This window comes from Pseudophryne corroboree, chromosome 10 (assembly GCF_028390025.1).
Source record: "Pseudophryne corroboree isolate aPseCor3 chromosome 10, aPseCor3.hap2, whole genome shotgun sequence".
NCBI classification, from domain to species: domain Eukaryota; kingdom Metazoa; phylum Chordata; class Amphibia; order Anura; family Myobatrachidae; genus Pseudophryne; species Pseudophryne corroboree.
In genome coordinates this window covers 246,286,879-246,311,205 of record NC_086453.1, presented here as the reverse complement: position 1 = coordinate 246,311,205, position 24,327 = coordinate 246,286,879, and the positions used below count along the sequence as shown (strand labels likewise).

At 43.5% G+C, this 24,327-nt stretch overlaps 1 long non-coding RNA gene across 2 annotated transcripts in view; it reads left to right on the top strand.

The window, feature by feature from the left end:
* The first annotated feature begins 11,902 nt into the window (after positions 1-11,902).
* Positions 11,903-24,327, top strand: part of LOC134965470 (uncharacterized) — a 32,807-nt gene continuing 20,382 nt past the window's right edge. For both annotated transcript variants that reach the window (XR_010188384.1, XR_010188383.1), the window contains exons 1-2: positions 11,903-11,990; positions 13,303-13,448. This is a non-coding gene — a long non-coding RNA (uncharacterized LOC134965470). The remainder of the gene's footprint in view (positions 11,991-13,302; positions 13,449-24,327) is intronic.

Here is a 24,327-nt window from a genome sequence, read left to right as displayed (position 1 = left end):
GTCTCGAGAGACGCAGCCCCAAAGAAGGGTCTAGAAGTCGCTTCCCCAGGAAAGAACTTAAGAAGCATAGCATTAGTGGAGGATCTGAACGTTATTGCTTCAGCAAAAGTCCCGGAAGTCATAGTCCCGGGAGAACTTTCGATAATTATTGACTCAGAGAGGGAGGCCGATGGCCCGATCCCAGTCAGGGAGGCCAACGGCCCGGTCCCAGTAAAAGAATCCGAGGTGCTGACCCCAGCGGGGTTCCCGGAGGCCACTGCCCCAGCGGGGTTCCCGGAGTCCACTGCCCCAGCGGGGTTCCCGGAGTCCACTGCCCCAGCGGGGTTCCCGGAGGCCACTGCCCCAGCAAGGTTCCCGGAGGCCACTGCCCCAGCGGGGTTCCCGGAGGCCACTGCCCCGGGTGGGGTTCAGAAAGTCACTGCCCCGGGTGGGGTTCAGAAAGTCACTGCCCCGGGTGGGGTTCAGAAAGTCTCAGCCCCAGGTGGGGATCAGAAAGCAACTGCCCCGGGTGGGGTTCAGAGAGTCTCAGCCTCGAGTAAGGTCAATAGTGACCAGGTCCTAGCAAAGCACTCCAGTCAGTCAGATGAGAAGGAAACAGATCCTGACTCTGATATCTCAACATCCATAACCTTTGATGGGGACTTAGCCCAATTTCTGGCGCTTTTCAAACACTATTACACTATTATGTTGTCTAGACCATTTCTGGGCATCACTTCAGAAAACCTTGGGCTCTATCTGATTTATTCTTTTAGAGGAGAGCCTTTTGAGTGGGCGACCAGCCTAATGAAAGCTGAAGATCCCATTCTCCAGGATCCCCTAGCATTCTGTGATGCAATTATTAAAAGATATGGTTCCAAAGAAATTGGTTCAGGTTCCTCTAAGTCACCCGTCTTGTCTGCTGAGAGTCCACCAAATACTGTAAACTCGGCACAAGAGTCCCAGCTCGTTGTTTTGACTGCAGGATGTGCTATTTTGACTTCTTCTTCTAAAAATAGTACTTTACCAGAAAGTTCAGCTCCCAAGGGTAAGAGACCTGTCTCTGATTTGAACGCAGCCTTGCTGGGTGGTACCATCAGTTCAGACAATGTTTGGGGAATTACCTTGGTCAGACCTAAAGAGCTTTGTAAAAAGAAGAAGAAGAAGAAAAATAAATAATTTTTGACTCTTGCCTTGATTAAAAAAAAAAGATTTTTTTTCCCCCTTGTCTTGTGTCCAGTGGCCACCATCAAGGGGAGGGCACTGTTACAAGTTGTTGCTACAGCTTGTTTTTTGTTTTTTTTTTTGTCTGTTAGACCAGTGTGTCAGGTTTTTTTTTTTTGTATCCCTTGTTCTGGATAGTCTGAATTTTGGGGTCTTTTGACCCCTCCTCAAGGGGGGGGTAATGTTATGAGCCACGGCTGTGGCTCATTCCTGTTTTGCATTTTTGTATTGTATTTTATGTTATACTTCTGTTTATGTTCCCCGTGGGTGTCATGGGGTGCTCGGAGCTCACCCTTAAGGAGGGGATACTGTTATGAACCACAGGTAGTGGTTCATTCCTATTTTATGTTTATAAAGTTGTCTTGCATGCCAGGATTTCCCGTTGCTCTGTTTTAGAATACTCTTGTCTGCTGCCGCTGGTGAGTCTGTGTAATTGCAGCTTGTTCCCATGTGTTCAGCCTCACCTGGCTGCTAATTGCATCTTGTCAGTTTAGAGTCATGCAACAGGGCAGCTGCATGGGATTATTAATTAGGCCTCTCTGTTATATGCTGGCTGACTGCAATTCACAGATGCTGGTGATATTTCTTGGTTTTCAGTCTGCTTGAAGTCTGACCTGGTTCCTGCCAGTCCCTGAGCTCCTGTATAGCAGTGTCTGACTAGCTGCTTCCTGTGTTGATTCCTGTGTCAGTCCCTGTGTCGATTCCTGTGTCTGATCCCGTGTCCAGCTGTGAGGCGTTCCTGCCCTGAGGTCCAGTGGCTTTGCCTATCCCTGGTCAAGTTCCTGGTTTCCTGGTGTCCACCGGTCTGTCGTTTGGGATTCTGCCTGTCCTCCAGTTCTGAGAGTGTGTGTCGGCATCATTGAGGGTTCCTGTCCGTTTGCCAGTATTCGTACCGGTTCCGTGAGTAGCGGCTCTGCCGCGTCCGTTGGCCTAGGCCGCTGTATTCCATTATTGTTTCTGTCCCTGGTGTTTTGCAGAGGGTTCTGCTTATGCTGTCACCGCCGGTACACAAAGGTATTGTGTCGGCGTGTGATCAGCATTTCCTTTGTTGTTGTTTTCCTTTGGCGGTTTCTCCGCACATACTTTAGGTTTTTAGTTAGCTTGTAGCCCCTGGCCTGTTTGCTTAGTTAGAGGGCCTCTTGTTATCATTCTGTCTCGGATTTCCCTTTGTCTCTCACTAAGACCGGGGGGCATCGGAGTTGGGCAGACATAATCCGCCCTTCAATCGCGGCTGCCAAGGGCTCAAGAAACCATAGTCTCGCAAGGGATTTCTGACAGCACGGGTGAGACAACAGAGTTAGGGCGCCAGGGGCTATTCCCTTTCAATTCCCCTTTCCCAGCGTTACGTCCTGGTGCTCTGGACTCACTTCATGAACATCTCCCTTGTTCTGAGCACCAGGAACCTAACACCGTACGTATACTGGCAGGGAAAAGAGGCAATTTGGAGGCCCTTGCACAAACTGGCTTTATTCTACCTAAGTTGCCCTCCCTCCAGTGTGTACTCCGAAAGAGTGTTTAGTGCCGCCGCTCACCTTGTCAGCAATCGGCGTACGAGGTTACTTCCAGAAAATGTGGAGAAGATGATGTTCATTAAAATGAATTATAATCAATTCCTCCATGGAGACATTCACCAGCAGCAATTGCCTCCAGAAAGTACACGGGGATGTGAGATGATGGATTCCAGTGGGGACGAATTAATAATCTGTGAGCAGGGGGATGTACACAGTGAAAGGGGTGATGAATCGGACGATGATGATGAGGTGGACATCTTGCCTCTGTAGAGCCAGTTTGTGCAAGGAGAGATTGCTTCTTTTTTGGTGGGGGTCCAAACCAACCAGTCATTTCAGTCACAGTCGTGTGGCAGACCCTGTCGCTGAAATGATGGGTTGGTTAAAGTGTGCATGTCCTGTTTATACAACATAAGGGTGGGTGGGAGGGCCCAAGGACAATTCCATCTTGCACATCTTTTTTCTTTCATTTTTCTTTGCGTCATGTGCTGTTTGGGGAGTATTTTTTGGAAGGGCCATCCTGCCTGACACTGCAGTGCCACTCCTAGATGGGCCAGGTGTTTGTGTCGGCCACTAGGGTCGCTTAGCTTACTCACACAGCTACCTCATTGCGCCTCTATTTTTTTCTTCTTTGCGTCATGTGCTGTTTGGGGAGTATTTTTTGGAAGGGCCATCCTGCCTGACACTGCAGTGCCACTCCTAGATGGGCCAGGTGTTTGTGTCGGCCACTAGGGTCGCTTAGCTTACTCACACAGCTACCTCATTGCGCCTTTTTTTTTCTTCTTTGCGTCATGTGCTGTTTGGGGAGTATTTTTTGGAAGGGCCATCCTGCCTGACACTGCAGTGCCACTCCTAGATGGGCCAGGTGTTTGTGTCGGCCACTAGGGTCGCTTAGCTTACTCACACAGCTACCTCATTGCGCCTCTTTTTTTTCTTCTTTGCGACATGTGCTGTTTGGGGAGTATTTTTTGGAAGTGCCATCCTGCGTGACACTGCAGTGCCACTCCTAGATGGGCCAGGTGTTTGTGTCGGCCACTAGGGTCGCTTAGCTTACTCACACAGCTACCTCATTGCGCCTCTTTTTTTTCTTCTTTGCGTCATGTGCTGTTTGGGGAGTATTTTTTGGAAGGGCCATCCTGCCTGACACTGCAGTGCCACTCCTAGATGGGCCAGGTGTTTGTGTCGGCCACTTGGGTCGCTTAGCTTAGCCATCCAGCGACCTCTGTGCAAATTTTAGGACTAAAAATAATATTGTGAGGTGTGAGGTGTTCAGAATAGAATGAAAATGAGTGTAAATTATGGTTATTGAGGTTAATAATACTATGGGATCAAAATGACCCCCAAATTCAATGATTTAAGCTGTTTTTTAGGGTTTTTTGAAAAAAACAGCCGAATCCAAAACACACCCGAATCCGACAAAAAAAATTCGGTGAGGTTTTGCCAAAACGCGTTCGAACCCAAAACACAGCCGCGGAACCGAACCCAAAACCAAAACACAAAACCCGAAAAATTTCCGGTGCACATCACTAATATATATATATATATATAGATATATATATATATATATATACACACATATACATGTGTGTGTTATACATGTGTGTGTATATGTATGTGTATATATATATATATATATATATATATATATACACATGCACACATACATATGCATACGTACACACCCATGGAAACTAGAGATGTGCGGCTGGCACTTTTCGTGTTTTGGTTTTGGTTCTAATTCCATTTTCGTGTTTTGGTTTTGGCTTGGTTTTGCCAAAACCACCCTTTCGTGTTTTGGTTTTGGTTTTGGTTCTGGATGATTTTTGGAAAAAAACATAAAAACAGCTAAAATCACAGAATTTGGGGGTAATTTTGCTCCTACGGTATTATTAACCTCAATAACATTCATTTCCACTCATTTCCAGTCTATTCTGAACACCTCACACCTCACAATATTGTTTTTAGGCCTAAAAGTTGCACAGAGGTGTCTGTATGACTAAGCTAAGCGACACAAGTGTGCGGCACAAACACCTGGCCCATCTAGGAGTGGCACTGCAGTTGCAGACAAGATGGCACTATTCAAAAACTAGTCCCCAAACAGCACATGATGCAAAGAAGAAAAAGCGACGCAATGAGGTAGCTGTATGACTATTCTAAGCGACACAAGTGTGCGGCACAAACACTTGGGCCATCTAGGAGTGGCACTGCAGTGGCAGACAGGATGGTAGATTTAAAAAATAGGCACCAAACAGCACATGATGCAAAGAAGAAAAAGAGGTGCAATGAGGTAGCTGGATGGCCAAGCTAAGCGACACAAGTGGCCGACACAAACACCTGGCCCATCTAGGAGTGGCACTGCAGTTACAGACAGAATGGCACTTAAAATAACTAGTCCCCAAACAGCACATGATGCAAAGAAGAAAAAGAGGTGCAAGATAGACTTGTCCTTGGGCCCTCCCACCCGCCCTTATATTGTTTAAACAGGACATACACACTTTAACAAACCCATAATTTCAGCTACATTGTCTGCCATACAACTGTGGCTGAAATGACTGGTTTGTTTTGGACCCCACCAAAAAAGAAGCAATCAATCTCTCCTTGCACAAACTGGCTCTACAGATGCAAGATGTCCACCTCATCATCATCCTCCGATTCCTCACCCCTTTCACAGTGTAAATCCTCCTCACTGAGTATTAATTTGTCCCCACTTGCAGGGGTTGTGCAAATGGTGGAAGGAGCCACCTCTTACCGTCCAGTGTTGGGAAGGTCAGGCATCGCAACCTCTGACACACTTGGACGCTCCTTGGGGATTTGTGATACCATCTCAGAGCACACAGTTCTTTTCTGTGCTCTTTCCAGCTTAACTATTTTCATTTTTCTAGCGGGAGGATGAGGGCTTCCATAGTCATGTGAAGTTGAACCACTAGCCATGAACATAGGCCAGGGCCTCAGCCGTTCCTTGCCACTCCGTGTGGTAAATGGCATATTGGCAAGTTTATGCTTCTCCTCCGACGATTTTAATTTTGATTTTTGAGCAATTTTTTTACTGATCTTTTGTGTTTTGGATTTTACATGCTCTGTACTATGACATTGGGCATCGGCCTTGGCAGACGACGTTGATGGCATTTCATCGTCTCGGCCATGACTAGTGGCAGCAGATTCAGCACGAGGTGGAAGTGGATCTTGATCTTTCCCTATTTTTTAAACCTCAACATTTTTGTTCTCCATATTTTAATGCGCACAACTAAAAGGCACCTCAGGTATACAATGGAGATGGATGAATAGTATACTTATGGATGACGAGTGACTGACGACACAGAGGTAGCTACAGCCGTGGACTACCGTACTGCGTCTGCTAGTATAGAGATGATAATTAATGATATAAAAATATATATATATAACTACTGTAGGTATATATAATATAATGACGGACCTGGTGGACACTGTCAGCAGACTGCTAAACTACTAGTATGAAGAAGATAGAAAAAAAAACCCCACCACAGGTAGGTATACAATTATGGACGAGCACTGACGACACAGAGGTAGCTACAGCCGTGGACTACCGTACTGCGTCTGCTAGTATAGAGATGATAATGCTTTAAAAAATATGTATATATCACTACTGCAGGTATATATAATATAATGACGGACCTACTGGACACTGTCAGCAGACTCCTAAACTACTAGTATGAAGAAGATAGAAAAAAAAACCCCACCACAGGTAGGTATACAATTATGGACGAGCACTGACGACACAGAGGTAGCTACAGCCGTGGACTACCGTACTGCGTCTGCTAGTATAGAGATGATAATGATATAAAAAATATATATATATCACTACTGCAGGTATATATAATATAATGACGGACCTGCTGGACACTGTCAGCAGACTCCTAAACTACTAGTATGAAGAAGATAGAAAAAAAAACCCCACCACAGGTAGGTATACAATTATGGACGAGCACTGACGACACAGAGGTAGCCACAGCCGTGGACTACCGTACTGCATCTGCTAATATAGAGATGATAGAGATGAACAAAAAAAATATAACACTACTGCAGGTAAATATTTATATAATATAATGAATGACGGACCTGCTGGACACTGTCAGCAGAATGCGTTTATAGAATAAAAAAAAAAAACACCACAGGAGTGTTTAACTTTTTCAGGCAGACAATATACTGGTGGTCACTGGTCAGTCACACTGGCAGCAAAAGTGTGCACTGTACTCCTGCTATAACTGCACCCCAGTCTCCCCCACAATTCAGCTGTGTGAGCAGTGAGCACTCAGCACAGTCAGATATACATAGATGATATTATCATGCAGCACACTGAGGCTGAGCACAGATATGGTATGTGACTGTGTATCGTTTTTTTTCAGGCAGAGAACGGATTATAAATAAAACTGGTGGTCACTGGTCACTATCAGCAAAACTCTGCACTGTACTGAGTACTCCTAATGCTCCCCAAGTAGTAAATCAAGTGTCTCTCTAATCTATTCTACACGGAGAGGACGCCAGCCACGTCCTCTCCCTATCAATCTCAATGCACGTGTGAAAATGGCGGCGACGCGCGGCTCCTTATATAGAATCCGAGTCTCGCGATAGAATCCGAGCCTCGCGAGAATTCGACAGCGGGATGATGACGTTCGGGCGCGCTCGGGTTAACCGAGCAAGGTGGGAAGATCCGAGTCTGCCTCGGACCCGTGTAAAAAGGCTGAAGTTCGGGGGGGTTCGGATTCCGAGGAACCGAACCCGCTCATCTCTAATGGAAACCCCCCTCACTAAATCCTGCGTTTGCCCCTGAGTCACCACTTTGCCTGGACAACATTGTTGTATTTATTTTTTACACTGTCAATAGCACTAAACAATACACACAAACATCCAACCGTTATTGTACTTCAGTAACCAACTTTATTCTGCAAAATGAAACAGCCAAACTGACCTTACCCACCTTTGAACATGACCTTGCACCTGCTCATAAACGACAGCTGATTGGTCCCCAGAGCGACGATTCCGATTGGCTTACTACAATCCGCTGTCTGACTGAAAGTAGCATAACTTTCCTTGTAATGCAAATATTTGACCTCTGTTTATTATGTTGAATTCAACATTAAATTTCCTTTCATTTGATATATGAATCATTGCAATGTGCAAAATGAAACAGTTTTTATAAGCATTCAAAATTGAAAAACAATCAAATTTCAAAGTGTCCGCAATTTTATCCACCTCTTGTAGTTTTTATTTGCTTTATATATTATATGTAATAATGAAATGTTTCATTCACAGTATACTTAAAAACGTTTATTGCTGAGTTTACACTATTGTTTTAATTGGGCAAAGAGCTATCTTTCCTATACGTCTATTTGGTTTTTTTTTGTTTTTTTTTGAAAATATGTTTTATTGGTTTTTATAATGAGAAAAACAGTTGCGTAAACAGTAAGCATAACATATGGATCGGTACAGAAAGCAAATAACACTGAGACATCAGCAAGTTATAATAACAGCCTGGTTCCTAGTGATCCGAGTCATAAGATAACGATAAAAAGAAATATAACGACAATATAGTTATCCTATACGTCTATTTGTATGTCAGGTTTATACTGAAGTTGACGCATGACCTATATAGAACCAAAAGACATCTGTCTATTTGTCAGTTGGTTTTCCTGTAACTTTTTGCACATATATTTATGAAAAATACAAGTATGTTGCAGAGGAGAAGGTTTTACAAGTAGTTTACAAGTAGTGGTTTACCAAACCAGCACATAATAAATATATTTATAAATTATATATTTACCACTGAAAAAAATGCAATGACAAAGTACTGTATAGCAGGCAGTTTATATTACGTATACAAAAAATGAAAAACATTTAAGGCACTACGAATCACCAAAAATATATCAACTGACAAATGCAAACTTCCATCAGGTCAATAAATATAGGGGGTGATTCAGATCGGATAGACTGCACATACGCATGCACCGTAATGCGCACGCGTGTCAGCAAACATCAACAGGCATCGCCTAACAGCGTCAGGCTGGCGTGAAAATTTCGATCGCACAGCCATTTGCAAGGTGATTGACAGGAAGAGCCCGTTTCTGGGTGGTAACTGGTCGTTTTCTGTGAGTGTCAGGGAAAATGCAGGCTTGCCCAATCACTTTCAGGGAGGGTGTGTGGTGTCAGCTTCTGCCCTGATCAGCCTCTTCTCATCGCACTGGTGGAGTAAGTCCTGGGCTGCGTACAGACTGCACACACTGGATTGTTTTCAGCTCAGCATCCACATGCGATCGCACACTTGCACAACGAATATACACTCCCCTTGGGCGGCGACTATCTGAATGCAGCACAACAAATTCAGCAGCGACCAGGTCTGAATCACCCTCTAAATCCTCTCAAATTGTTCCCTTTGTCTTTACCAAAAGTTATTCATTATACTGAAAACCATTGTTTTTCTGGAATCAATAGTCACAAATTTTACCCCCAAAAGAAGGAAAGTCTATATATAGTTTAGCAAGTCCAAAAATAATAACATTTTTAATTAATTTTACTTTTTAATTCATAAAAATTTGTCACACGAATTGGACTAATAAATATATTTAAATAATGTAATATTCAAAACTAGGATTATATAGTGTAAATGGAACCGCATCATGATGGCTTCTTAAACAGGTGTAAAGAAGCAAGTTCTTTTGGGAGGCTCCAGAATCTTCTCCTTCACCTCAAAGCCAAATGCAGGAGCTGTCACTGCTCCTAAAATGTAAGTAAAATAAACAGTGTTGATAATGAAACTTTTGGTCTACAATTTTTTAGAAACCACATATAGGTTTATTATAGACAGTTGCTAAAGAATTGACAAAACAATAATTTTGTTATATATTTTTTTTGTGTAGTTGTTAAGCGCCATTGAGGTTGTCTCTCTCTCTCTCTCTCTCTCTCTCTCTCTCTCTCTCTCTTTATGGTTAAGTGCTGCAATGTCTACATATATCTAAAACAATAACGGTACATTCTCTATTCTTTAAAGACCCCTGTATACTGTACAGTACTTCAGTGCAACAATACCACAATGTAATATGTTGAAAACATCATCTAACAAGTTTCAATGATTCTTTCTGGTCTGCAAATTTGTCTTTTGTGTCTCTCAAACACAGCCTGTGTTTTATCAGCCATGTTGGACCTTTAATGAGACATATATACTTTATGTTTGAGGAACACTCAGCTTTTGATAGTATTGTGTGTCAGATCAATTGTGGATCTATAGTGTTACACCAATGTGTGTGTGTGTGTGTGTGTGTGTGTGTGTGTGTGTGTGTGTATATATATATATACATATATATATATATATATATATATGTGTTAGAGATTGGGTTTAATTTAAAAATTAAAACGTTACTTAGTATTTCAAAAGATAAAAGACTGGTAAGTAGTGAGAATTATCAACTGACACAATGTATTTCTATTCTGATCCTCCATGCACTCATGTCTAGCACCGGTTATCGCACTGTGTGTGGTGTCTCATGCCACTGTGTTCTTCTGGGTTGCGGTTACATCACCATGCGGCAGTCAGACAGGCAGCATGAATTTTGTGTCCTTGATTGTCTGTCAAGTGTTCTTTCTGTGCTTTGTGGACCTAACAATTGTTGAAATTGTGTATACTAATTTTGCTTATGTGACATTGTTGCATTATATGTTCGAATAGAACTGCATTGTGTCAGTTGATATTTCTCATTACTTACAGTACTTGTTTTTTATCTTTAAAAATACCAAGTAAAAGTTTTAATTTTTAAATTAAACCCAATCTCTAACATTGTATACATTGCTGTAACACTATAGATCCACTATTGATCTGACACACAATACTGTCAAAAGCTGAGGGCTTTTCAAACCTAAAGTATATCTGTTTATACTGAATAGGAATGGTCAAGTATTTCCTGTTATAGCTGCTCTCACCACTGACCTAACTAAACATACTACTCAGTGCGCAGATAGGGTACTCCAAATAGTACCACATAGTTACTACTGTCATGAGACATGGTTTGTTCACTGATATCAAGATTATCCTACACATCAGATGAAAGATATTCTTCAGTTATGTTTTCTCCAAGATGATTAGGTTGAGGTCTTCATTTTTTCTGTTCAACACATGTAGTATAAGATTTTTGTGCTACTTGTGCTTACACAAATGCTTTTCTCATGGTCGCAGAGGAGGACTTGGTCTTCTTTCATGGAACAATTTTTTGTTTGTATGTCATCTTCTTGACATTCCTTACTCAGTCAGACTAATGTTGCATCATATGTTTTAAGCAGTTCATCATGGTTTGGAAGATTGCCTACTGTTTACCCCATCCTCGTCACCCTTGTCTGTGTGGCCCTCCCCTTTTAGAATGTAAGTTCTCATGAGTAAGGCCCTCTCCCGTCATGTGCATTTCCTTCTCTTATTTAAACTATAATCTTGTACTTGTCCAGCATTGTTTTGCACTGTAAATCACTGTTTTCTTGCCCTGTTCACTTGTTTATGTACTCTGTTAGGTGCTGCGGAACCATATAAATAAAGGATAATAATAATTATACTCCGTCCCATCAACATTTGTGTTGGAGAAAGTAGTGGGGCACTGCAGTATTATAAAAGAATTTTGTAGAAATCTTCTTTACCATCATGAGGCTCCTTTCACTAATCCATTTGACCGTGGAAAATTGCTATTTCACATAGTACGAACAAATTCCCAATCATCAGTGAATATGTAATAGCCTCCGAGTTCCGGTGATATGGGAATTGTGTGTGAGTCTGCCTGTTTTTTAAAGCAGTCGAGGCAATATAAAAGATCAATTGAGTATCGCCCTGCGATCACCCATCACATTACACAGGAGATCGCCATGTAAAGCAGCTAAACATGACCAAAGTGCTGGGCGCGATTGTGAAAAGTGCCATTTAGGCGCCCAAATGGGTCACTTTTGCGCATTTAAGCTTGCCACCCCCAGGTGGGTGAGCTAAAATGCAGATGCCGGCAGACATAGTGCCCAAACTGAGCTACAATTTTATAGCTCTGTTTAGGCCATCTAGTGGCTGCCAGAATATAACATTTGAATTCGGACCAATATAGTTGTCCACTACTAATCTAAGAGGAGATTGATGTTCTGAAAGTTGAAAATAAACTTTTCTAAGTAATTATACCTAGTAAATTTCTGACATCATATTTGTTGTTAGGACATTCCATAATAACTATGGCTGATAGTTTCCTTGGCTCAAGCTTCACACCTTGATCTGAGAACACAAGGCCCATAAAGGTTAGTGTTTTTATGCCAAATTTGTATGTCCTTTATAGAACCCCAGAAAAAATATAATCTATTATTGTTTTGTTTTTACACCCAGAATATGTTAAAAAATCATGTTTATTCTTTTGTGGCATCTTTCTGGAGCAGACAATAATCTGTATCTACCTTCTTGTATATTAAATGTACATGCCATAGGACACAGCTATGAGGTGGCTTCATCTATCCTCATTTGCAGGAATCCTGAAAATGTGTACAATTAACTGAACCATTTTGCACCCACATATTGTGACATGATTTCATCTCTGGTTGGTAGTTTGAAATGTTCCCTTTTAATGGCTTTGCTCATCAACTTTCATTTATCACACTCACGGCTTTTTGATTTTTTTCTCTTAATGCAAATGGCACTTTTGTACAGGGTGTATCATCTGTAGAACTTGTGTGTTTATGTTTATCTTATGCTTACAAGGCAGACAACCTTACCTTCAAGCACATCACTGTATTCTGTAAACTTTGATTTACACTCATCTTTTACTTCTGATGTCACCATAAAAACTTTCTTTATCAAGTTAAGCTTCTCACAGGAACTTGATCCTAAAATTGGTTACATGTCACTAGGCAAATACCATTCACTGGAATATTCTCTTCAGTATAGCCGGCAACTTTCACATTGGCAGGATGAATTTTAGGTTTTACACTAAAAGTCTGATAGCATTGAAAATATATTAATTTTACCAGCAGGGGTGTTTTAAGAGAGTGGGGGATCCGCATGCAGCTTCCGTCGCGGGCCCTCTCCTCTCCGGCAGCTATCAGACTCTGGCTTAAAGACACAGGTCTCCAGGAACATGGTGCCCAGTATACTTAGGTATACCTACCAACCCCATGACGGGATTCTAAGCATTGGGATGCCACAGTTGGTCTTCTGAGTGCTGGAATCATGACCACCGGCATTTGCTACTCAAAGTGATCAAACTGATTTCCTTCCTTCTGCTCACAAGTGAAAAGGATATCTTCCATATGTCACATTCTTTCTTGGTACAAAATACTCTCATTATCTGCACCACTTGCAGTAAAGTATGTGTTTAACCTTTGTTTAAATCTTTTGCAGCTTTCAGGTAGAGTAAGTTACCAGATATTTGCATGCCTGTTGCAGGAGACAGTTTATCCATGGTTGCTCGCAGTTTAATGTGACAAAAGCACTTGTTAGAGTTTTCACTCTGGGTATCACAGCTTTTCAGAATGTTGCAAGATCCCTGCAAACAGAGCAGTAGCAGTCCATGTAAACTTCTTCTGACACCATGTTTTTCTTGTTTATCTGTTCATACAGACTCTGAAGCATGGGAAACAACTTCAGTGCCTTTTCATTCAGCTATTACAAACTACACACACACACTGTAAACTAGACTACACCCACTTCCCAGCATTTCCCATGGTTCTATGGACAGCCATTGAAGATTTAGGCTTTCAGATCAAGTAAGTGAGAATCTACAAATATCTAATGTAATAACATCACAGAAAGCATTCCTTCTTTCCTAGCCTCTATGTTGAAAGCAGCATGTTAAGGTTTGCAGGGTACTGTATATGTTTGATCATGTTTTCTACAGAAATAGTTACTGCTTGATTTAGCTTTCTGTTCCTATGTAGCGTATCTGCTGACAACCTCAATTCTTTGTGCCCTTGACCACTGCTATATTATCAATATAATTTTTCAATTATTTCCAAACTGATGGCTTTTAGCAGTAGAATCTGACCTTTTGCACAATATGTGGCTTTCATTCATTAATGTGAAAATTCCCAGCACTTGTTTTTAAGGATGTTTTTGATGATGAACCCATGGTCATGGCGCTGTCTTATTTTAGCAATGTCACTTAACCTTTCTTATATTTTACATTTCTCAGCTGTGTAATTTGTGCTTCTAAAATTCCATTGGTGAGGGGAAAGCCGTTTTTGTAGACACCTGTCATATGTATATCTCCTGAATCTGGATCTAGTTGTGTTGCTGTTTCCTCTTCAGCATTACAGCTTGGTACACCTTTGCAACATGTTTCAGAAAACCTGTGCATTTTGCTATTTCATTTCAGAATATGTCAACAGAATCTGCAAAACTGAACATTTACAAAACACACAAAATGTTGCCCCAGGCTGAAAGAATGCCACAGATATCTAAATGATCCAAATGAGGAGTAGCTGAGGCTCATAAAAAGAAACAGGAGGTACTGTACAGATGTAGCCATGCTCATCCAGGCTGCGGCTCAGCTGCACAGCCACACGCACCATGCCGAGGTGTAGGTGCAACTTAGTATGCCGAGCTGTGGCTTAGTGTGCTGTCCATGTATTCCTATGGGTGCGCGTACTTAGATGCATCCTAGTCATGAGCACACTTACTGCACCTGGTGTGCGTGAAAATGGCAAACTGCAGGCTGGATGACATCTGTACCTTCAGCAGCATGAACAAGCAACATCTCTGTACCAACTCAGGAAAAAAGCATTGACCTTCCACTACAGCAATGTTTAGAATGCTAAAAAAAATTACTACGAAGTAGGGAGGAACAGCATCTGTCACAGCTGAGTAAAATGACATTGACAGTAAACATATTGGCAGTACCCATAACAGAAGTACATGAGAGGACCTTCCAGAGCATAATGGAGAAATTTATCAAAAACTGTAAGTAGAGAGGTTGCCCATAGCATAAAATCAGATTCTAGCTATATGTTATCTAGTGCAGCCTATAAAATGCTAACTATAATCTGATTGCATGGGCAACATCTTCACAACTATCTGACATAAAAAACAGTATAATAAATTAGGTCAGTGGTTACATCTCAGGGGGAGATGTACTAAAGCCTTGGAGAGTGATAAAGTGGAGTGAGATGAAGTACCATCCAATCAGCTCCTAACTGCCATGTTACAGGCAATGTTTGAAAAATGACAGTTATAAACTGATTGGTTGGTAGTTTATCTCTCTCCACTTTATCGCTTTCCAAGGCTTAGTACATCTGCCCCTCAGTCTTCAAGGTACCCTAACAGTTTAGGTTTTAAATATATCTATGCTAAAGCACAGGTGAAATAGTACCTCAGTCAGTTTGATTATATAATCTATGCACAAGTACAGGTATCCTTAAAATCTGGACTGCTAGGATCAGAGGCGTAGCTAGGGTTTTCGGAGCCCAGGGCAAGATGGAAAATGGTGCCCACCACCCCAAAAAAAAAACACACCAAAAGAAGCATGTGCGCGCGCCTAAGGTGTGCACGATGGAAAAATGGGCGTGACCACACACCAGAAGGGGTGTGGCCACTGAAAATGGCCCACAGTGCCAGTTACACTGCCCCACAGTGCCAGATACAATGCCCCACAGTGCCGGCTACATGCCCCACAGTGCCGGCTACATGCCCCACAGTGCCAGATACATGCCCCACAGTGCCAGTTACATTGCCCCACAGTGCCAGGTACATTGCCCCACAGTGCCAGATACATTGCCCCACAGTGCCAGTTACATGCCCCACAGTGCCAGTTACATGTCCCACAGTGCCAGATACATGCCCCACAGTGCCAGATACATGCCCCACAGTGCCAGATACATTGCCCCACAGTGCCAGATATATGCCCCACTGTGCAAGATACATGCCCTACTGTGCCAGTTACATGCCCCACTGTGCCAGATACATTGCCCCACTGTGCCAGATACATTGCCCCACAGTGCCAGTTACATGCCCCACAGTGCCAGTTATATGCCCCACAGTGCCAGATACATGCCCCACAGTGCCAGTTACATTTGCCCACAGTGCCAGATACATTGCCCCACAGTGTCAGTTACATTGCCCCACAGTGTCAGTTACATTGCCCCACAGTGCCAGTTACATGCCCCACAGTGCCAGATACATGCCCCACAGTGCCAGATACATGCCCCACAGTGCCAGTTACATTGCCCCACAGTGCCAGATACATGCCCCACTGTGCCAGATACATGCCCCACTGCGCCAGTTACATGCCCCACTGTGCCAGATACATGCCCCACTGTGCCAGATACATGTCCCACTGTGCCAGTTACATACCCCACTGTGCCAGATACATGTCCCACTGTGCTCCCCGGTCACTCACCGCTTGTGTTGATATGTGAGGGGAGGAGAGCGCAGCGCAGCGCCTCTCCTTCCCCTCACCTCTCCAGGTCTCCGGCGGCTGTGTGGCGCCGGTTCGCTAGCCAATCAGAGCTCGCGGACCGGCAGCCAATCAGGAGCCGGTCTGCAAGCTCTGATTGGCTAACGCTAGTGCTGGCAGCGGTCGTGAGGGGAGGGAGAAACGCTGCGCTCTCCTCCCCTCACATTTTGGCATGACGGGGGCGAGTGGGGCATGATGCCCTGGCCGCCGGCGGCACCCCCCTCTCCTGGGCCTGCCAAGGCGCCCAGGGCACGTGCCCCACTCACCCTACCCTAGTTACGCCTCTGGCTAGGATGCATAGTGGACCAAATTTGTGAAAACCTTGAATTAGGTGAATGAATTGTAAAAATGCTAATTTCTATTGAAATGTCATTACTGTAGTATATCTTAATAGTGGAGGCTATTTTTAGGCGTTGAAAACATATCTTAAAACAGTTGTCACAGAATTAGGGATTTTGAGAAAGTGCATGATGTGAACTAATTTTTTCACTGAGTTTATCTTGGGTTTTTAACAGTCCGTAAAAGTGCTATAAGGGTTAATAAACTAACTCTCCAGCTGTGGATGTAATATTGAAGTACTGAAAATCCATTCATTTGATGAAAACATCATAAGCTTCCAGCTTTTGAAGATTGATTGATTAAAATTATTTTATAGTGAATACATATTTTGCAATGTAAAAAACCATATCTATTCACATAAGTGAAGCTTATAATCTATATTCCCTACCACATGAACACTCACCGGGGTTCCCTGTTCAGGAGCCAATTAACCCACCAGTATTTTTTGGGGTATTGTGAGAGGAAACCTACCCAGTACAAGGAGATACACAAACTACACACAGGGTTTTGGTGTGAACTGAACCCAAGACCCAGGCCTGGCGCTACCCACTCAGCAAAGGGATGCAAAGCAGGTAGGCACCGGGTAGGAGAGGCGCTCTCCCTGCTCTGCATCTCTGTGCTGCGCCTGGCCTCCCTGCTGCTGCGACCAGCTACTGTGCCTGTCACACTAACAGGCAGTGATGCCGGCAGCATGATTAAGCCTCCTCCTTCCACTGACAGTGCCATGTCACAGCCCACGGCCCAACCTGAAAAAGGGGTGGGGCTACATGGCACCAAGGGGTGCAGCTACACGGGACCAGGCTGCAGAAGAGGACAGAAAGAAACTGCTACAAAGCCTGCCTGCCAGATGGTAAGTTGGGGGAGTGTGAGTGAGAAAGTGTATATATCTGTGTGTATGTGTATATCTGTGTGTGAGTATGTGTGTGTGTATCTGTGTGTATGTGTGTGTCTCTATATGTATGTGTGTGTATCTATGTGTATGTATGTGTGTGTATCTACAGTATGTGTGCGTGTATCTATGTGTATGTGTGTTTGTGTATCTATGTGTGTGTGTGTCTCTATGTGTATGTATGTGTGTGTATCTATGTGTATGTATGTGTGTGTATCTATGTATATGTATGTGTGTATGTATGTGTGTGTGTATCTATGTCTATGTCAGAGGCAGAACTTCCGCCGGTGCACCCGCTACATAGTACAGAGGCCCATAGCAATTAAGAGACCTGAAGCCGGCACCATTATTATGAGTCATCATTATAAGCTGCCGTTGCTGCATCACACTTCCTGTCTGTCTCGGTCTTAGTATAGATTGAGTCTGCTGCTGTGGAAAGATGAGGTCCACAGTCTGGCCAGACAGGAGAGGCGCCAATCCCCTCTCTTTCCCACTCCTCCCCTTTCCTCCCGAACCAGTCCGGCTCTTCCTATCTGAGGCTTGCTGTCACAAGGGAGGAAGGAGCCCTAAGAGTGGAGCGGGCGCTGAGGCCTTTGGAGGTAAGGAGTGACAGAGCCGGGAAGAGGTGGAGCAGGCACCTGCTGCAGCGAGCCCAGCGCCTGTCAGGCTTCTGGAGCAGTGGCTTCTCTGTGAGTAGCAGAAGCCGAAAGAGCAGTTGAAGCTGCCTCCACCCCCACCCCCCTTACCTACCACCGAGAGCATCCAGCCACATATAGAGCCAATGCAGAGAACAGGGTCAGGCTGGGACAGTAAAGTTTTCTCTAACCACCAATGACATCGCCGGAGGGTGGAGCCATAGAGGACAACTGTCGAGCTGGTTGCTGAAGCCATCACAGGTGTGTAGTTTACCGGTCACCCTCTCCCTGTCTCCCATTGCCTATAACTGTCACCAACTACCATGTACGGTACCTGTGACCCACTGCCTATACCTGTCACCCTCTCCCTGTCTCCCATTGCCTGTAACTGTCACCAACTACCATGTACTGTACCTGTCACCCATTGCCTACACCTGTCACCCTCTCCCTGGTTCCCATTGTCTATACCGGTCACCCTCTTCCTGTCACCCATTGTGTATACCTGTCACCCTCTCCCTGTCTACCATTGTCTATACCTGTAACCATAGCCCTGTCACCCGCACCCTCTCCCTGTTTCCTACTGCCTATGTCACTCTCTCCATCATCCACTGCCTCTCCCTGTCACCCTCTTTCTCACATTGGGTACGGCTGACCGGCGGCTGGGATCTCAACGGTCAGCATACCGATGTCGGGATCCTGGCCACCTGAATGGCGGCAGGGGGCGAGCATAACGAAGCCCTTTGTGGGCTCGGTGGCTCTATTCCCACTCTGTGGGTGTCATGGACACTCACGAGTAGGAATAGCCCTCTGCCCCCTGTCAGCATTCTGGTGGTCAGGATCCTGGCATCGGTATGCTGACTGCCAGGATCCTGACCGCCAGGATGGTAAACTACATCCCTCTTCCTCTTACCTTCTACCTGTCACCCACTGCTTGTCACCCACTGCCTATACCTGTCATTCCCTCCCCATCATCCTCTGCCTATCCCTGTCACCCGCTGCCAGTCCTTGTCACCCTCTCCCTATTTCCTACTGCCTATGTCACTCTTTCCATCAGCCACTGTCGTTCCTTGTCACCCACTCCCTATATCTGTGACCGCCTCCCCATAATTTTCTGCCTGTCCCTGTCACCTTATCCTCCTTTCCGTCACCAACTGCCTCTCCTGTCACAGATAGCCATGTGGCATATTGTGAACTTGGGATAGGATGGAAGAGGAGGGCTCAAAGTAAATTTTTGCACCTGGGCCCACCATTCACAAGTTCCACCACTGGTGTGTGTGTGTGTGTGTGTGTGTGTGTGTGTGTGTGTGTGTGTATATATATCTGTGTGTGTATCTATGTGTATGTATGTGTGTATATGGGGCATAATGTGTATAAGTGGCACTTCTGTGGGCATTATATGTAACCAGCACTACTACTTGGGACATTATGTGTATAAGCGGTGCTACTACAAGGGGTATTATGTGTATAAGCGGCACCACTACCGGAAACATTATGTGTATAAACAGCACTACTCTGCGTGGGGTAGAGAGAATAAGATTGTGCTACTATGTGGTGTAATTTGACATGGCTGTACTACTGTGCAGCCACGCCCCTTACTTGTGAGACCACAGCACTTTTTGACACACGCTGTCCCTTTGTAAAATATGGGAGGGCACAAATTAATAGTTTGCAGGGTGGTGCCGAACACCCTAGCACCGGCCTTGCCAAGACCTCAGTGCTCAGACCTAAAACTTTCATTTCCCATCTTTTTTTATTCCAAAAGTAGATATGCCTAATGTATTCTAATAATAAATTATTGTTTTTTTTCGTGAATTTGCTGGATCAATTATCTTAAGAATTCATCTGTGCCACTATGACATTTGATTCACAAATTACAAGCTTTAATTACTATGCCATGGCATTTGTCTGCTCTAGGGGGGTAATTCAGAGTTGATCGCAGCAGCAAATTTGGTAGCAGTTGGACAAAACCACATACACTGCAGGGGGGCAGATATAACATTTGCAGGGAGCTTTAGATTAGGGTAGGTTATTTTGTTTCTATGCAGGGTAAATACTGGCTGCTTTATTTTTACACTGCAATTTAGATTTCAGTTTGAACACACCGCACCTAAATCTAACTCTCTCTGCACATGTTATATCTGCCCCCCCCTGCAGTGCACATGGGTGGTCATTCCAAGTTAATCGTTCAGTGAAAAAAATGGCTAATCTGCGCATGCACCACAATGCGCACGCACGTCGTATGGGTACGAAGTCCATTGTGTTTTGCACTGGTTCTAGCGACGATTCCAATCGCACAGCCGAACGCAAGGAGATTGACAGAAAGAGGGCATTTATGGGTGTCAACTGACCGTTTTCTGGGAGTGGTAGGGAAAACACAGGCATGGCTGGGCGTTTGCTGGGTGGGTATCTGACGTAATTACCATGTTACTCATTGCAGCTATCATCGCACAGGATAAGTAACTACAGGGGTAGTCTTGTTTTGCACAAAATGTGTTTGCAGGCGCTCTGCTGCACAGGCGTTCGTACTCCTGCAAAGTGAAAATACACTCCCCCGTGGGCCGTGACTATGCATTTGCACGGCTGCTAAAAACTGCTAGTGAGCGATCAACTCGGAATGACCCCCATGGTTTTGCCCAACTGCTAACAAATTTGCTGCTGCGATCAACTCTGAATTAGGCCCTAAATCTGCTTTCAAAAATTATAATTGATTTTCTCTTTAGTCAAATGTGTATTTTTTAAAATGTGTTTATTGTGATTACATTTTATATTTTCATTAGTACATTGTTGAATGCTTATTCTAGCTTCACTAGAGCTGTGATTTAATTGTTGTGCTTTTTTACATTTTCATTGGAGCAATAACAAAACCTCCTTCATAGACGCAGTGAGTCATCAATACTCAGCACCAGTTGTCCGTCTGTTTTCCATTATTTATTTTCTGTTTCCTCTGTCAATACATTGGAATTTATTTGCATGTTTTAGGCAGTGAATTTGTAGATACCAGGCCATTAGATGATGTTAATACCCAATTGAAAAGAGTGAAGAGTCAGAGAGAGATATTTAGAGAATATATTAAAAGTAATAATAAGACATTAAAAGTAGAAATGAGACACTTGTTGTATTAAGTTAACTTGCAAAAATAATTGATAAAAAAAAATTGTCCCTAAGACTTTTTATGACATTTCCTTTTAGAGACAGTGAAGAAATGTTATCTTATTGGAATTGTACACCTGACAGTTGCACCATGTCACTCATGCTCATTACAGAGAACAACATCACTCTTCTAGAAGAAATATCAAGTTTTAACTCAAATTTATATAATTTGGAAAAACTCAAATCTTTCACTAAAATATATATTTCTAAATAAAAAAGTGATACTGATGACCATTTAGTCCATGACAGATCCATTAAGAGACTAAAAGTAGGACCCTCTTCCTCTAGTGGCTAAACTCATAAAATAAATATTTGTAAACACCCAAAACTGTTAAATCTAAAAATAAAAAAAGACTTGATTTTTCTGGACCATGAATCCAAATATTCAAGGAAAATCCTGTTACAATTTCTAGTTCAGACAAAAGTCTGCACAGATGGGAAGATTTTAAAACCCAAATTGACCATTAAAAAACATATTGCAGGATGTAATGAAGTCCGAGTTTGGCAGCCATGTGGGATGATGGATGAACTCAGATTGTTTTTTAAAGGTGCACTCATGTACAAGGCATGGTTTAGACTTGTACATGATTGCCCCTTTAAAAAAAAACAGGGCCAAAACTAGGATTTCTGCCACCCGGGGCAAGGCAGTAATTTGGCGCCCCCCACCCCACCAATAAAAAATAAAAATAAAAACATAAATAAATAAAATAATAAATAAAAATATGGAGTGCAGCTGACTATGTATTGCTATATATATATATATATATATATATATATATATATATATAGTCCTTGGTGTCCGGCACCCCTAAACAATGGTAGCAATGGCCCACGTGCCCTCTGTACTAAATAGTATATTGTGAGGTGTCACATCATATAAGCCAATATTACGAGGCTCGTAGCCCAAAGGGGCAAAGGAGAGGCTTTGGGCCCCGGAACATTGCTTGTTTGATGTGACACCTGACAATATACTTCTAACACTTCAAAAGCCCTGCCTGAGTGCCGATATATTTATATATCTATATGTGTATAATATATATTTAGAGGCGGCACTCAGAGACTTTTCAATATTAAACGTGAACAAGTTTAATGGTGCATCTACATTTCGGAGCCGTAGCCCCGTCCTCTCCGAAACGTAGATGCACCATTAAACTTGTTCACGTTTAGTATTGAAGTCTCTGAGTGCCGCCTCCATCCGCTTGCTACAATGCGGGCTATTGTGTCCATGAGGAAGGCACCGTGAGCACATCAGCATTTGCAGCCGAGGGCCTGCTGGAGTGCCGGATCATTCTGTATGTGTATATATATATATATATATATAGACATTATATATATATATATATATATATATAGACATTATATATATATATGCATATACATATATACACATACAGTATAATATATATACATATAGATACACATACTGTATATATAATATAAAATATATTTTATATATATATATATGTATATATATATAATATATTCAAATATATATATATATTAATCTGGGATACTGGTTTAAAAAAAATGTCACATGCCAGTGAGCCAGTCAGTGTATATTTATTAAGTCCCCCCTCAGTGCTGTGTACTCTGCAGCCAGCAGTGGTCCACAGCGTAGAGGTAGCTGCCCGCAGCACGCACCTACTTTTTTTGTGCACATGCAGCCAGGGTTTGATAGTTTAGCCGCGTCCGCCGGCGCCAGAGACTCCCGCCTCCAGCTCCGTGCTCTCTCTAGCCGGGTGCCTGCGCCCGCATGCCGGAAGCACAGCGAGCCGCGTCTAGTGCTGCTGGCTCCCTACAGCAGGTCAGTTGCTGTCGGGGAGCTAGCGGAAGCTATTCATACAGACGAACTGGGCTCATTAGTGCCCCCTACAGCCCAGCACCCGGGGCACGTGACCCCCTAGCCCCCCCTAGTTTTGGCCATGTACAGGCAGCCAGTGAAGAGAGTAAAGTATGGGTGTTATGTGGCTAGAACGGGGCTGGTTGGTTAACAGCCTGGCAGCTGTGTTTTGCACCAGCTGTAAGCGGTGCAATTCTTTTGCTGGGAGACCAAGGTAGAGGGCATTACAGTAGTCTAATCGAGATGATACAAATGCATGTATGACTTTTGGCATGTCATCTGAGGGAATTAAGTGCTTGATTCTGGCTATGTTCCTCAGGTGAAAGAATGAGGATTTGATTGTGGCTGATATCTGATGTTTAAGTTTCAAGCCACCATCCAGGACAATGCCAAGATTCCGCACACGATCACTGGTCTGTAATTCTGAATCCCCGAGTGTAATTCCAGTTGGTTGGCTATGCTGCAGTCCTGTCCTTTGATGTTGCTGTCGTATCATAAAGACCTCTGTTTTATCCGGGTTCAGTCGCAGCCAACTGGCGCTCATCCACTCCTGTAGCTCAGCTAGACAGCCATTTAGGGTTGCTATTGGGTTATCAGTGCCCGGAGCAAAGGACAAGTACAGTTGTGTATCATCTGCATAGCAGTGGTAGACAAGGCCATGGCGCCTGATTTTTTCACCCAATGGGAGCATGTATACTGCAAAAAGCATGGAGGATAGTATAGAACCTTGTGGGACACCACATGGCAATAGCAATGGTGGTGATGAGTATAATCCAGACGATACTCTGTGACCTGCCTGTGAGAAATTATTTGAACCATTTTAGGACTGTGCCATCCAGACCACAGAATTGTATCAGTCGCTCAATCAGAAGCCCATGGTCCACGGTATCAAATGCTGCCGAGAGATCCAGAAGGATTAATATTGAACAGTCACCTCTGTCTCTTGCCATCAGAAGATCATTTAACACACACACCAGGGCTGTTTCAGTGCTATGTCTTCTCCTGAATCCTGATTGGAATGGATCATAAATATCATGGGTTGTCAGGCCCCACATATACAACCTTCTCATGTCTTTGTGTAGCCTTGGTTTCCAAAATGTTTTGTAAATTGTGTTAAACTGTGTGCATGCTATTGCTGAGTGCTTGTCTTCACATATGTGGAGGCTTGTGCCAGGTATTTTGTGGGGTTGGGTATGGGATACCGGCTGTCAGGATTCCATGGTCAGAATACCAACACCGGCATCCCAACTGCCTGAAATCCCGATAGGAGTGCTTATGTAAACCTAACCCTAACCCTCCCAGTTGCAACCTAATCCTAATCCCTACAGTACCTGCAGCCTAA